The sequence below is a fragment of the Ceratotherium simum genome, chromosome 3 (assembly GCF_057802395.1).
Source record: "Ceratotherium simum simum isolate JZ-2026a chromosome 3, ASM5780239v1, whole genome shotgun sequence".
In the NCBI taxonomy this organism is placed as follows: Eukaryota; Metazoa; Chordata; class Mammalia; order Perissodactyla; family Rhinocerotidae; genus Ceratotherium; species Ceratotherium simum.
The window spans coordinates 2,385,556-2,401,837 of record NC_141902.1 but is presented as its reverse complement, the minus strand read 5'-3'; positions in this window follow the sequence as shown (position 1 = coordinate 2,401,837).

Genomic DNA, 16,282 nt, shown 5'->3' with positions numbered 1-16,282 from the left:
AGCCCTGCTCCCTTCCGAACAATGAGACAGGTGCAGCTGACACTCCAGAGCTGCAGGTGGGTCACCTGAGATCTCTCCCTCACCTGAAATCCCTCCTTCACCTGAAATCCCTCCCTCACCTGAAATCCCTCCCTCACCTGAAATCCCATCCTCACCTGAAATCCCTCCCTCACCTGAGATCCCTCCCTCACCTGAGATCCCTCCCTCACCTGAGATCCTTCCCTCACCTGAAATCCCCTCTCACCTGGAATCCCTCCCTCACCTGAAATCCCTCCCTCACCTGAGATCCCTCCCTCACCTGAGATCCCTCCCTCACCTGAGATCCCTCCCTCACCTGAGATCCTTCCCTCGCCTGAAATCCCCTCACCTGAAATCCCTCCCTCACCTGAAATCCCTCCCTCACCTGAGATCCCTCCCTCACCTGAGATCCCTCCCTCACCTGAGATCTCTCCCTCATCTGAGATCCCTCCCTCACCTGAAATCCCTCCCTCACCTGAAATCCCCTCTCACTTGAAATCCCTCCTTCACCTGAAATCCCTCCTTCACTTGAAATCCCTCCCTCACCTGAGATCCCATCCTCACCTGAGACCTCTCCTTCACCTGAAATACCTCCCTTCCTTGTGTAGTACTTCTCTTTTCTTATTCTGCTTCCCTCCCTCCCTTACCAGCTTTTCCTGAAAGGATTCTCTTAATAAATCTCATGCACACATATCGCCCTTGCAGGCTCTGCTTTTAGGGAACCGAAATTCTCACAGAATTATTGATAAAACAAGCAGAGCACTTAGAACAGTGCTTGGCATATAGTAATTGCCCAACAAGTCTCAGTAGAAAATGGCCCAGGAAAAAGTGGTGATAAGATGATCCTGATAATGATGTTACAAACCCCCTGCTTTCGGTGAGCAGGTAAGGAGACTGGAAGTCGCTCCTCCGTCCTGACAACAAGCAAAAAGCTGAATAAACTGAAAATCAACAACTCTTCTTAGATCTGTTGGAGAAGTGAGGTCACAGGGCACTGTCCTCAAAACTGTAGAGACAGAAGGCAGATACAGAGAATCACAGCTCACCGGAGCAGAAACCTCTGCGGAAACCAGCGCCGGGGTCGGAAAACCCGAACTGTGACTGAGCAGCTGCTGGAGGCTCAGTGTGGGCAAGCCCGAGAGAGAAAAGCTCCAGAGAGAGAAAGCACTCAGTCACGGAGGGGAAATGTGTGAGTTTTACCTCGAGGAGCTCTACCAGGTTCTCACAGTGCAGACAGGAGAAAAATCCCCTGTGCTTCTTGCAAGGCGAGGGGAAAAGGAGCCATTGTGAAATCCCCCAGAGCATCCTGTTCTTCTTCACAGGACTGACCTTGGGAGAAACTACTTTACCAGAGCCTCACTTACTGGGGTTTTATCAGAGCCTAACGGACCCAGCAGAAGGGAAATACCCAACTCCAATCCCCACTAGCCATGTTGTCCCACCTAAGGGGCGATGAGGGGGCGGAATGAGAAGTATTTGTGAATTTCCCAGCCCAGGGCACAGGCTCAGGAAAAGACCTAGACCTCAGCCTAGGACACCTCCTCTCCCCTCCACACCCCCCACCACTGCAGCACATAAGGCCTGTTTACAGGACTGCCTTCTACCCTGTACATCATGTCCACTTTGAACAAAAAATTCCAAGGCATACTAAAAGGCAAAGCACAGTCTGAAGAGACAGAGAAAGCATCAGAACAAGACTTAGATATGGCAGGGATGTTGGAATTCTCAGACCAAAAATTTAAAATAGCTATGGTTAATATGCTAATGGCTCTAACGGAAAAAGTAGTCAACGTGCAAGAATAGCTGGGCAATGTAAGCAGAAATGGAAAACCTAAGAAAGAAGCAAAAACAAATACTAGAGGGGCCGGCCTGGTGGCGTAATGGTTAAGTTCACACGCTCTGCTTCAGTGGCCCAGGGTTCGCAGGTTCAGATCCTGGGTGCAGACCTACGCACCGCTTGTCAAGCCATGCTGTGGCAGGCGTCCCACATGTAAAGTAGAGGAGGATGGACACGGACGTTAGCCCAAAGCAGTCTTCCTCAGCAAAAAGAGGAGGATTGGCGACAGATGTTAGCTCAGGACTAACCTTCCTCACCAAAAAAAAAAAGAAACACTAGAGATCAACAACACTGTGACAGAAATGAAGAATGCCCTTGATGGACTTGTTACAGCCTGGACACTGCTGCGGAAAGAACCTCTGAGCTTGAGAGCACATCAATAGAAACCTCCAAAACTAGGGGCCGGCCTGGTGGCACAAGTGGTTAAGTGCACGCACTCCACTGCGGCGGCCCTGGGTTCGCTGGTTCGGATCCCGGGCGCGCACCGACGCACTGCTTGGCAAGCCATGCTGTGGAGGCGTCCCATATAAAGTGGAGGAAGATGGGCACAGATGTTAGCCCAGGGCCGTCTTCCTCAGCAAAAAAAAAAAAAAAGAAACCTCCAAAACTGAAAAAGCAAAGAGAAACAAAACTTAAAAAAAAAAAAAACTGAGCCAAATATCGAAGAACAAGAACACTGGGAAAAGTACCAAAGCTCTGGCTTTCCAAGAACCTTAGAGAGATTCTAATTTTAAAAAATATTTCAGTTTGCCTCCAGCCCCTGTGCTCCAGATTGAATGAAAATCTTCAGCTACGAAGTCAGACTGCCAGCTGCCATCAGTAGAGAACGAGGGAAGAGGTGAGTTTCTGAGACTGGGGCTCAGTGATGTATTTTTGGGCCAAAGGGAGTAGAAAGGACAAAGAGAGAAGAAAATAGCTTGGACTCTAGACTACAATTGTCATGAGGTCAGGGAGCTTGTTAGAGCCCTAAAGCCAGGCACAGTGTGTAGCACACAGTTGTAATCCCATTGGTAATTGTTTAGCGTGGTGGTTTTCAAGAGAGGCCCATAAATGCTTTGATACTCCTCCCATTGAGAGGTAGATTTGGTGTCCCTCTGGGGAGTGTGGACTGGACTCACTGAGTCACCTCCATGAAGAGATAAGGCGGAAGTGATAGGCTATCCCTCCTGAGAGCAGGTAATAAAAAGACTGGAGTTTCTGTTTCGGGTGATCTCACTCGCCCCTTCTTTCTCCTGGATCACTTACCACGGGGCAGCCCTATGAAAAGGCTCACAGGGCACAGAACTGAAGGCTCCTGCCCATGAAAGAGGCTGGGTGGACCCTCCAGACGGCTGTGGCCCTGGCCCCCACTTAACTGGGAGACACCCTGAGCCAGCGTCTGCATTCCCAACCCACAGAAACTGTGAGATAATAAACATTTGTGGTTTTATGCTGCCAAATCTGGGTAATGTGTTATGCAGCAACAAATAACTAATCATGTGGAAAGACGGTAAAACTCCAGATATTAGCAGTTTGGTTGAAGAACAACAGAGAAACACCCAGACCATGAACAAGACAGGATGGACTGGAAATAGCGTCACCGATGTGTATGAAGTGTCAGGAGAAGCAAGTGGGAGAACACGAACATCAGCGTGCACACAGGTGTCAGCGTGCACACGAGTGGCGGCATGCACACGAACAGCAGCGTGCACACGGGTGTCAGCATGCACACAGGTGTCAGCATGCACACAGGCGACAGTGCACACGAGTGGCAGCGTGCACACGAACAGCAGCGTGCACACAAATGGCGGCACATACACAAGCGTTAGCGTGCACACAAATGGCGGCATGCCAATATGGAAAAAGCAGAAACAAATATCACGAACCACAAGAAGCTCAGTGGTGAAACTGGACCCTGAAGATCACTGAGGTGGCTCTGTTACTGCAGGGAGCACTGCCCGTAGAAACTCAGGCACTTTCAACAGATGCAAAGTGCTGTTATTCAGGGGAGAGTGGAAACAGAAAGTCTGTTCCTTGGGGAAAGAGAACAAAGTCAAATAATCAGACTTTTTTTTTTAACTACTTATTTGTTTGTTTATTTATTTATTTATTTATTTATTTATTTGCTGAGGAAGACAGTCCCTGAGCTAACACCTGTACCAATCTTCCTCTATTTTGTATGTAGGACACCTCCACAAGACGGCTGGTGAGTGGAGTCAGTCCGCGCCCAGGATCCAAACCCACCAACCTGGGCCACTGCAGCAGAGCGCGCGGAACATTAACCATTTGGCCACAGGGCCAGGCCCTAATCAGACATTTTTTAAATCAGAATGAATGCTTCACTTTTCTGCTGCTAGAACAAAGAGTAAGAGATAATTCAAACTTTTTGTACAGAGTGGCTTTTTCTGGTCACCTGAATATAAATTAATAAGATGTTCCTGTGAATTCAGTCTTAACTGGAAGGATTTCAGGAAAATTTCCAAAGTCATTGTACACTAATAGACTCCCCAGCAATGTTCCCCAGAGTGCAGCTTCCCCAGGGCAGCTCTGTGGCCTCTTTCCCAGTGTTGTCCTGCTCCGGGATGGGTCTTCTTGTCCTCCTGGCATCAGGATGAGGCCAGGGCCGCAGGGCTCAGACATGGGCTCTGGTCTCAGCTCTATCTAACCAGTCACGGGACCATGGAGAAGACCCTTCCCTTCTGAAACTAACTTCCTTGTTTGTCACTCTGGGTTGACAGTGCCAGACTTCACAGCACTGATGGCAAACAGGCCCTAGATGGGGGAGCAGTGGGCAGACTGTGACGTGCTGCGCAAACAGGAGAGGGGTTCCTCTCAGCAGCCAGGCCTCTCAGCTACCGTCCAGTCCCCGCCACTTCAGGTCTTTGGTTTGCAGGAAATGCTTCTCTCCAACACTCGCCCCCTCTGGTTATGACAACACCACCCCTGTGCTGTCGGCGCCCTGGCCTTCTCCTTTTCTCGCCTGCCCGTCCGTAGCGCGCATCGTCATTTCTGCCTTCCCCGAGGCTGCTCTCGGTTTCCTTCTACTCCCTCTCTGCCTCCCTGTACCTGGGAGCCATTTCCCCTGGAAGTGCATCAGCCCCTTCCTGGAGGGAACCAGGTGGAGTCCTTCTGTTTTCACTTTCCGGAGAAGACCTCCGCGCTGAGTGAGGGCTCTTTCTCCACGGTCCTGCAGCCCTAAATGTCGGCTCTGAGTTATCCAGGCGGGGCAGTCCAGGACCACCTGTGGAGCAGCGTACTTAAATTCTCGATAGCACCTTCTTGTTCTCCTAAGGCACCAAACTCCCCAATCTTCTCAATTCCAGGATGTCTTTCCTCCCGCCGACCTGGCCTACACCCCTCTTCCACAAGGAGACAGCTGGGGTTCAGACGTGGGCTTCAGAACCAGTTGTGTCACCCTGAGCAAGTGAATGACCTCTCTGAGCCTCATTCCTCAGGAGGATATGTTAACTGCCTCCCAAGGTCACAGGTAAGCAGGAAACAAGACAACGTAAATACAGTGCTTACAAACGTCCCGGCACAGAGGGCTCCACAAATGCTGTTAAACTATCATTGTCTTCAGAAGGTTTCAGTTCCTCTCTCAAGCTTTCCTGGCCTCCTGCCTCCACACCCCTTTCTCTGCTCACCCCTATTCCCCTCCTTCCTGTCGATCCCAATAGGCCCCAGCAGGGCCTGCCTCCTTGGCCAAGCCCTCTGGCTACGCTAGCCCACCATGCCATCTTCCTCACTCAAACCCTCCGAGCCCTCGCCTCTGCCGCCCATTGAGAGCTGTTCATTGTCTTTCTGTGCGTGGTGTCATTTAGCCCAAGCAGGGTTTATCTGTTGTTATTGTGATTTGTTATAAGTATTTTACCAAACAGACCTACATCCAGGCCCAGTAATGTGGATGCTGAATTTTAAAACAACGTAAGTAGATACCAATTTCAGAATAACACTGAAAGAGAAATGGCCCCTTTTAGGGTCCAACAGCCAGCCTAGTTTTCTTTGCAGCTCCCTTTGTATTTTCTAGAGATATTCCTCTTAATGAAGAAGATACTGTTCCAACACAGCTTTTTCAGTAAAATTGTCAGAAATGGAAATAACATAAGAGATACAGACTTGTGTTCTGGAAAGGTGGTGACAGGATTTCTAGAGTGAAAAAGTAATTAGATAAAAGTCATTAAGGATTCTAATTAAGGTAAGGTTGACTGGCTGGAAACAGCAAAATATACCCCTGGGAGTCTTGATCTTTAACGGCAGAGAAAGGTTGGGGTAAGGTTAGGAAAGCCGAAAGAGAGGCCTGGCAATAGACAGCAAGGAGAGGCAGCCAGGGGACAGACAGGCCCCACTATGTCATCTGTGCCAGGGCAGGGCTCCCCCAGATCCAGGATGGATTTCCATCAGCCCTCACAAACTGGGGTGCCCTCTAGAGGGGAGACACAGCCCCTTGCCTCTCTTCCTGGCCCTGTCTAGGGATAGTAAATAAAGGGTATTCTCAAGGCCAATATTAAAAGGAGACCTACCGTGATTTCAAGAGTCACTACCCAAGGAAGCCTCTCCCTACTTATTTGCTGATTCCTGAAAAGTCTTTTCTTCTGTGATTAGAGATTGAGGCTTAAAATGTGAATGCAAATTCCACACATTGACTGAACAATCAACAAATGCAAACAGCACTAAGCCATCCTTTCTGGGTGTTACTTGGGGAGGAAGGAATCAAAATGAGCAATGAGGGATGAGACTCCAGAAGTGAGTCCACTAACCTTGACCTTCAAAGACAGAGAGAATCTGTGCTCTAGGGCAGCTTCCTCCAGCTGTGCTGGTCACCCCAGGTAGCTCTGCGGATTAGGGTATTTTGTGACTCTAGCAAAGTTGTGGACCCACAGGGCCAGCCCTGGGACTGTGCCACAGTCAAAGAAGTACAGTGTTTAGTACTAAAGTTAATTTTAAATAGATTTCCTCCATTCCTCAATTAGTATTGAAGGGGGTTGTTATGGACTGAATTGTGTCCCCTCCAAAATTCACGTGTGGAAGCCCTGACCCCTAATATGACTATATCTGGAGATGAGGCCGTTAAGGAGGTAATTAAGGTTAAATGAAGTCGTAAGGGTGGGCCCCAATCTAATAGGACTGGTGTCCTCATAAGAAGAGGAAGAGACACCAGGAGTGCATGCACGCACAGAGAGAAGGCCATTTGAGGACACAGCAAGGAGGCAGCTGTCTGCAAGCCAGGAAGAGAGACCTCACCAGAAACCAGCCCTGCTGGCACCTTGATCTTGGAATTCCAGCCTCCAGAACTGTGGGGAAATAAATTTCTGTTGTTTAAGCCACCCAGTCTCTGATATTCTGTTATGGCAGCCCAAGCAAACTAATATAGGGGTCTACTTTATAACCACCACACACACAGACACAGACACACACACATACAGAAACACCTCCCAATAGAGAAGTGGAGAGAGAACCAGGCTAGCCCCTTGCAGAATTCTTCTGATGGGCTCCAGGACAAGGGATGGGAAGTCCACAAATACTCTCTCATTAGTCATTGTTACCCCATCCCAACACAGTCATTATAATAGAGGATTTCTTCCTAGGGTATCAGTACACACAGGCCAACAGACATTTACTATGCACCTACTGTGCCACCCACTAGGACATGGGTTATGAAGATGAGGAAGATGTCTGCCTTCAAGGACCTCACAGCTGGCTCACCAGCCCCAGGACTGAGAGCACTGGAGCTGACTGTTCCCTTCCTAGTCACCCTCTGCCCCCATCAGGAGATGCAGACTGCGCACCTGAACTCCAGGTGTGCGCTGATCAGATAGGCCCCCAGCTCTCTGGATGGACTTGGCATGGGCAACTTTTTTATCTCATCTTCCCTTAGGATGTTTCTACCTCTAGGGTGTTTAGATGTGCCCACAATTCAAAAGGATCCCAAGGCTCCTCATTTGCGATCGTTTTTATTTTTAGGAAGCAGAGTGGTGAGTGGGAAGAGCCCTGAATACAGTCAGGTCTGGGTCAGTTCCGGGTTCCCCTCTTCAAATCGATGACTCTGTCTGGCCCAGTCTCCACTGCAGGTAAATGGAGACAGTAATGCCTACCTCACAGAATGTTGTGAGGATACAAAGAAATGTGCATGTTTAAGTGCAAAGCTATATAAATAAAGGCAGTACTAGTGACAACTCTCATCTATGAACTGTTTGCTGTGCACCAGAGACTGTGGTCACTCCTCACAGTGACCATAACCAGAGCAACTCTGTGAGTGGGTGCTGTTACAATCTCCATTCTTAGTAATAAGAAAAGTCAGACTTGAAGAAGCTCTACATGAGGCCAAGGTCATAGGATTGAGGATTTGAAACTTCGTGACTCTTCTTGGTGAGTTCTAGGCACTTACTACTCTACTATCTTCCACCATGGCTGCACAGCCTTTTAATCAATTGTCTTAGGTGCTTTCAAGTCATTTGCATTTGTTACTTAGCATCACAATTGAAAGGTCTTGATGCACACTTTTTGAATGAGAGCCACAACGATAGAAGGTTAGGTAACAGGTTAATCATTAGAAGGGCTTGGAAGCCACTCCTCGTCCAGGCTTCTGCCAACTCCTCACCTCTAACACAACCCCATCACTCTCAAGAGCCCTAATGCGTGAAGCTGGTTACAATGATCAAATCTCTGGCATAGGGGAAATCTTCCCAAAATGTTTTTTAACCGTAAAAATTGTTCCTCTTTGGGGCCGGCCCCGTGGCTTAGCGGTTAAGTGCGCACGCTCCGCTGCTGGCAGCCCAGTTCGGATCACGGGCACACACTGATGCACCGCTTCTCTGGCCATGCTGAGGTAGCGTCCCACATACAGCAACTAGAAGGATGTGCAACTATGACATACAACTATCTACTGGGGCTTTGGGGAGAAAAAGGGAAAAAAAGGAGGAGGACTGGCAATAGATGTTAGCTCAGAGCCGGTCTTCCTCAGCAAAAAGAGGAGGATTGGCATGGATGTTAGCTCAGGGCTGATCTTCCTCACTAAAAAAAAAAAAATTGATCCTCTTAGAAACAGAGAGCAGACTGGTGGTTACCAGGGGGTGGGGCTTGGGAAATTGGGAGACACAGGACAAAGGAAACAAACTTCCAGTTATAAGATTAACAAGTTTGGGGATCTGATGTACAGCATGGTAAATATAGCTAATAATACTGTATTGTATATTGAATGTTGTTGAGAGAGTAGATCTTAAATGTTCTGACCACAAAAAAGAGATGGTAACTATGTGATGGGATGGGAGTGGTAGCTAATGCCATGGTGGTGACAATTTTGCAACATATAAATGTATCAAGTCAACATGTTGCAAACCCTAAACATAACGTTGGGGAAGAGGGAGAATCCCCCTCCGCCCTTTCCTTTAAGGTTCTTATGGCTGGCCAAATAATTAAAAGAGAGGTTAGCAGGAGAAAATGATACCAAGTTTAATAACATGTATACATGGGAGAAACCAGGGAAACTGAGTTTCTCAACACAATAGCAGCGATTCTCATCTTAAATACCATCTTCAGCTAAAGACAAAGGAGGATGTTGGGGGTGGGGAGGGAGACAGAAGGGAGACAGAAATCACAGTAATCAAGGGTATGCAGATTTAAGGCCTCTCCTTCTGTCCTGATAAGAGTTTCTAGAGATAAGGTCATCCTCCCCTCTTCCAAGTACACAGAGGGAGCTACCTTTACAAATGTAAATATTTGGTAAATAGAACTTTGATAAGAAAGGGCTTAGCGAGGACCCTGCCAGTCCATCCACACCCAGAGTTAAATTCCTTTAGGCAGTTAGTGGGGGAGGTCAAATATCCATCAGAGAAAATAATCAAGGTAAAGAGACATATTTCAGGGTGGCCAATTTTTGATCTCCCACAATACACAATGTTATATGTCAATTATATCTCAGTAAAACTGGAAAAAAAAATTGTTCCTCTTAAACCATTACATTAGATTACCTCTTTTCTACCATTCAGACAGGTAAGCAGGAATTCCATATTTTAAAATTGAAGACAGGGCTTAGCTTCTCTCTGCAGTTCCATGTGAAGCCTTTTAACTGTGTGATTACTCTGCCATCTAGCTTCCTAAGCCCATATAGCTGTTCATGAGACTCTCCTGGGGCATATTAGGGCTAAGCACTGCTTTGGTTTAAAATGCATTGTTTTAGATCACTTAGCAAATGCTCAGTGATGCTACACACACAAGCGCGTGCGCGCACACACACACAGCAATAAGAGGAAGCACCATGTCTCCTCCTCAACAAAAAGAAGTCCTTGTTTGAAAGGTCAATCTAGAATGTTATGGAGACCCCAAGCTAGTTGAGATTTCTGCTTATTAAAAAAAAAAAAAAAAAGATCAATGGAACAGGATTCTTTCTTTTCAAGAATCCGGAAAGCAGATTTTAGACTTAAAGTGAGTGAGGTTAACATGAAAAGCCAACAGATAAAACACTGAGTATCCATCTGTTGTTTGACTAAATCTTGTAAATGTAGAAGAAATTAAGTTTCTTCTAGAAAAATTGACTAGAAAAGAGAAAGCTTTTCCTAGTAGTCCATGTTCCTTAACAGCCGTTTCTTTAACCTGGCTACCTCTAAGTTACTAAGAATAGTATTTACTATATAAATATTATTATTCCTAGAAAATGGTAACATGCCTCAGGAAATGAGGGGAAATTTCTGTTTTGCTCTGAACCTGGGTTTGAGATCATATTGAAACAGAGTTCTTTAGTAAAGTTACCAATCTCAGGAAATAAATTTCCTTATTTCCTTCAGGCTAGACAACCCCGTTGCCAGCAGAGTGTGAACACAGGAGTAGCCAAGCGGAGACAAGTCTATTTGCACACAGAATGGGACCTGAATCTGCTCCTGTGAATTCGCTCTTTTGTTATTAACGGATTTGTACTCAGTTACACTGGAGCTCTTGATGTTCTGTGTTTTGCCAGAGTGGCCCTGCCACACACACACACACACACACACACACAGAGACAAACACATTTAAACATCTTGCTTCCTATTGAGGTATCTAGTTCTAAAATGTCTTAAGTTTAGAATGAGTGAAAAAAAAGTACACTTCTCATTCCATAGTCAGCTTTTAATGATCAATTGTAATGGGAGAGATAAGTATATAGTGATCAGATACTCAATGTGACCCAAAAGGAAAAACTGTGAAAGATTTTGAAAGGGACCAAAAAGATTGCTGGGTGTTTTCAATGAAAAATATGTGTGCTCACTGCACTCCTTTCTGGGTTATCTGATTCTATGGGTTTTGTTGTCTTTGATCTATTCATAAATATGTAAATAACTGAGAGCAATGCAAGGAATTCTTGTCTACAGACATGCAAATAGATTCTGCCAACTGGAGGCACAGTTGATTTCCTTCCACCCATAGAAAAAGCCAATTTGGGTCCATTTGTCAATTTATTCTGTGGCCTATTTTTGCCTCTGCTCTTTGAACTCCCCTTTGAACTGGTTGTAACATCTTACTTGTTCTCTCATTAGTTACTTACTCATATCTGTAAGAGACTCATGAATTACCATTTTTTTAAAATTAGCCTCTAAGAGAACTGATTTTCTTTCCCAGCAGTTGGGAGACAGCAGAAATCAGGCAGCAGGAGGAAAAAGAGCTACGTGTTCCTTTGTTTTTCTCCGAAGTCCCCAGCCTCAGTCTACGAGAGACGGGGCAGCACACTCTCTGGCCAGGGCTTCAGGCTCAGGTCTGAGCCACATGGCCTGGGTGTCATGGAAGGGGTGACCTGTGGGCCAGGGAGCCCTCTGCTCTGCCAGCCCCCTGATTAAACCAGCTCGGATCCATCATGCCTTTCTCCAGCACAGTCAGGAACCTCAGACACCACATTACAGACAAACTGCTAAGCACAATGATTACTTCTCTTTTCCTTAAATAAGAATATTCCAAAAACATACTATTTCATAGCATAGACATGGAAATTCATACAACCAAACAGTATCCAGAGCATCCCTAAAACTAAGACAACACTGGGGGAAAAAACACCTCAATTTATCCACCACCCCTTTGTGCTTTGTGCTTTGTGCAGGGCAGTGTAATTAAGACCTTAAACTCAGAAGTTGTTGGGAAGGAATAATTTCTCCTCTACCCTTCTAAGTTCTACCGGCTGGTCTAAATATTAAAATGACATGAGACAGATTAACAGGAGAAAATCAAATTTAATTACATGTGTACAGGAACCCTAAAGATATGAGGTTCCCAGACAGTCAGGTAATTGAGGCTTATATGCAGTCCTGAGCTAAGGAGAAGGATGTAGGGGTCTGGGGCTTCAAAGGGGAGGAAGACAATTCACAGGAAGATGGGAAGAGCAAATGTTTGGTAAACAAATGTTTGTCATGCCATGCAGAGACAATGGGACACAGAGAGGACTTTGAACAACCAGGCCTTGCTAAGTTTTTCCAATCCACCACACCTAGCTCACGTTCTTTGTAGATAACTCTGATGATAGCTCTTCTTCCCGGAACAGGGCCTTTACCTAAATTCCTTTTGGCAGTTAAAGAGGAGGTAAAAAGCAAGATTTCCTGAGTCTTTCTATTTGTTAAAAATAATCAGCTTAAAATAATCCTCATGCCAAAGAGACACATTTTGGGGTGGCAAATTTTGCTCCCCTACAAAGTCAGACAGCCTGAACTCAAGTCCCAACTCTACCTCTAGGCAATTGACCTGACTTCTCTGAACCTCAAATTTCTTTGTGTGTAAAATGGAAAAATAAGCTGTTCTCTCTCAGAGCTTTTGTGAGGATTTAAAGGCCTTTGGCAGAGACAGATGGGTACTAAACTCTCAACAAATGATTATTATTATTTTCTACATTTCTTTTACAAAACATATAACTATAATATCTTACAATAATAAATAGGGTAAGAATTGAACCTGAAGACTTTGTGATCAGAGATACAAAAAAAAACACTTTTATTACATTTGAGACCCACCCCTACCCCATTTCTAAGGTCTCCTCCAAGGTCGAAGCATCACTTCCTATTGTTGGTATTCCCAAGAGCATTGTAACCTGATTGTCATTTCAGGGGAGGAAAACTATCCTCTACCCACTCTGGGTCCTCTCTGGCTGGGGTACAAATTAAATTGACACAAGACTGAAGTGCAGGAGAAAATCAAACAAAGCTTTATAACATGTATACATGGGAGAGACCCAGGAAAAACTGGGTAACTTGACAAAATGATGGAGATTCTCATCTTAAATACTATCTTCAGGTGAAGACAAAAGAGGATTGGGGGTGGGGGTAGTCAGCTATGGGAGATTACCAGAAAAGCACAGTAAACAAGAGTAAGGTTAATATGCAGATTTAAGTCCTTGTCTTCCACACCGATAAGAGTTTCTAGAGATAAGGTCATCCCCCCTTCTTCCTGGTACAGAGAGGGAGATACCTTTACAAATGGAGATTTTCCTTACAAATGTAAATGTCTCTTACAAAGGATAACTTCTACTTTTACTCAGTTTTCAGAGCTTTGATAAGAATGGGCTTAGCAAGGGCCCTCCCAGTCGATCCATACCCAGAGTTATCCAAGATGATATCTTAAATTCTTTTAGGCAGTTAGTGGGGGAAGGGAGGTCAAAGTGTCTCTCTGCATCTTCTGAGCCTTCATTGTCTTCAGTTTGAAATAATCTGCATACCAGAGTGGCACATCTTGGGGCAGCCTGCCCTGAACCCCATCATCATCATAGAAAGAACTCTGACTCCATTTCCCACCAAGATACTGAATTCACACACAAGGACTACTGGCTCCCAGATCAACTCTGGAGGAACTACAAAGGAAAAACATCAAAACACAGATAATATTTTGAGAAACACTTGGGGAGATGGAGGGATGCTTTGAACTAGGGGTGGGGAGGTGGCAGAGACAGCTCCTCTGAGGTGTGACGTAGCCTATCCAGCTATAGGGAGAACAAATAGAGAGAGCTGTTGGAGTTCACAGGAGGGGAAAGCACTCCTCTACTCTCCTAGGGTCAGTGTGGGGCCTGCAAATCAAACTGATAAAAGGGGTAATAACAGATTTTGTTACATACATACACCCAGGAGCTCACAAAGAAAAATGTGGCTCAAGGAGGTGGACAAAATTGGGTGGCTTATGTACCATCTCCAGCTAGACAGAGGAAAAGGCATTTTTCAGTTTGCGGGGAGGCGGGGGGTCAATTATAGGAAGGTGACCAGGAAATGTATGTTAAACAAGGGTTTTTTAGCGAGGTCTGTTATGCAGATTGAAGTCTGTGCCTTCTCCACTGATGAGAGTTGTTAAGAGTTTTTCTCCTCCTTCCTGGTATGGGAAAGGGAGACACCTTTACAAACAGAAATTTCCTTTATAAATGTAAATTTCCCTTACAAAAGGGAGACTTACGCTCTCTTTTCAGAGCTTCTCCTGTGTCTGCTTTTTCTCAAGGTACTCAGCTCAAAATGATCCTTATGCCAAAGAGGCATACTCTGGTCCCTTTTGAGTTTCATTCTTACTTCTCCCTCCCCACTGCCTTGGGACATTCCATGCCCGCCTCTGTGGAGTCAGGATTAACTCAGACTGGGATGCAGTATCAGAACTAGAATCAGGTGCATAGAAGTCCTACGTTGGTGAGGAGCTGAGAAAAATGAGTGGAGCCCCACCAGCCTTGGTGAGTCTGTGCGTGTGTGTATGTCACAGTACACTGTAATATGGTGGAGGAGTAACCTCTCAACTCTCACACGAAGGATAAAGGACAAGAGCATCACACATAACTACAGCTGCCATAACTTGTTAATGAACATACAGTATAAAAAGAGGTAATTGTGATACCAAAAACATAAAAGGGGGGATTAAAAGGGTAGAGTTTTTGTATGGGACCACAGCTAAGTTGTTATCAGCATAAAATAGACTATTATATCTATAAGATGTTTTATGTAAGCCTCATGGTAACCACAAAGCAAAAGCTTACAGTAGATTCACAGAAGATAAAGAGAAGGGAATTAAAGAATACCACTATAGGGGCCAGCCCTGTGCCTAGCAGTTAAGTGCACGTGCTCCGCTACTGGCGGCCCGGGTTCGGATCCCAGGCGTGCACCAACGCACCGCTTCTCTGGCTATGCTGAGGCCCCGTCCCACATACAGCAACTAGAAGGATGTGCAACTATGACATACAACTATCTACTGGGGCTTTGGGGAAAAAGATGAGGAGGATTGGCAATAGATGTTAGCTCAGAGCCAGTCTTCCTCAGCAAAAAGAGGAGGATTAGCATGGATGTTAGCTCAGGGCTGATCTCCCTCAAAGAAAAAAATAAAATAAAGAATATCACTATAGACAATCATCAATTCACAAAGGAAGATGGCAAGAGAGGATGAAACAAGGGAACCACAAGACAGCCAGAAAACAATTAAGATGGCATTAGTAAGTTTCTACTTATCAATAATTATACTAAATGTAAAAGAATTAAATTCTCCAATCAAAAAGACACGGGGTGGCTGAATGGATTAAAAAAACAAGACCCAACTATATGTTGCCTACCAGAGACTCACTTCAGCTTTAAGGACACACATAGGCTCAAAGTGAAGGGATGGAAAAAGATATTCCATGCAAGTGGAAACCAAAAGAGAGCAAGGGTAGCTATACTTATATCAGACAAAGTTGACTTTAAGCCAAAAATGGTGACAAGAGACAAAAAAGCTTTGGAATTTGTAGAGTTCTGTCAGCCCCCAAGTTCCTAGAGGAACCCTCCCTTGGGACCATGAATATGAACCGGCTCTCTCTCTGCAGTTCTTCTTGTCCTCCTAGGCATCCTGGTGGTCAGCACAGTTGGAGGAGGTCATTGAGAAGACGTGACCACTGGTTGACCCGCAAGCTAGACTTGGTGTGAACCAACAGGCCCCCAGTAGAATGAAATCAGTACCCCTTCCCAAGTCCCAGTGCCTGCCTTCTGCCTAGAGCCTCCCTTCCAGGACCCTACAGGGCCCTGAGAACCAGGTTCATCCTTAACACCAGCTCCAGGTAGTGTGATACCTTTGCGTTTGGCATCTGCAGAGGGAAGGAGAACCACTTCCTAGAGAAATGAGCCAAGATCTGTGGTGGGAAAGAACCATAACCGAAGGCCTAGGAGATCCTGGCACCGTGCTCTCCTGAGATGCTGAAACCCGAGGAGGCCTCACAGAGGGCTGAACTGTGGCTGCCTTTTGAAAGAGTTCAGCCTCCTCCTCTGTTCTCTTCTCAACCCCACCCTCCTCAGCCAAACCCTGCTCTGTCCTTCTCCCCATGTGTCTATTTGTTTTAGCTCTGTCTTATCTAGTAGACTCTAAGCATCATGAGAGCAAGAACTGTGTGCCTAAGCTTTCTTCATCACTTTATCCCTAGCACTTAGCACAGTTCTGGCATAAAGGAGACAGTCCATAAATATTTGTGGAATAAATGAGTGAATGCATGAGCACATCTTCCCTTCACTGGAT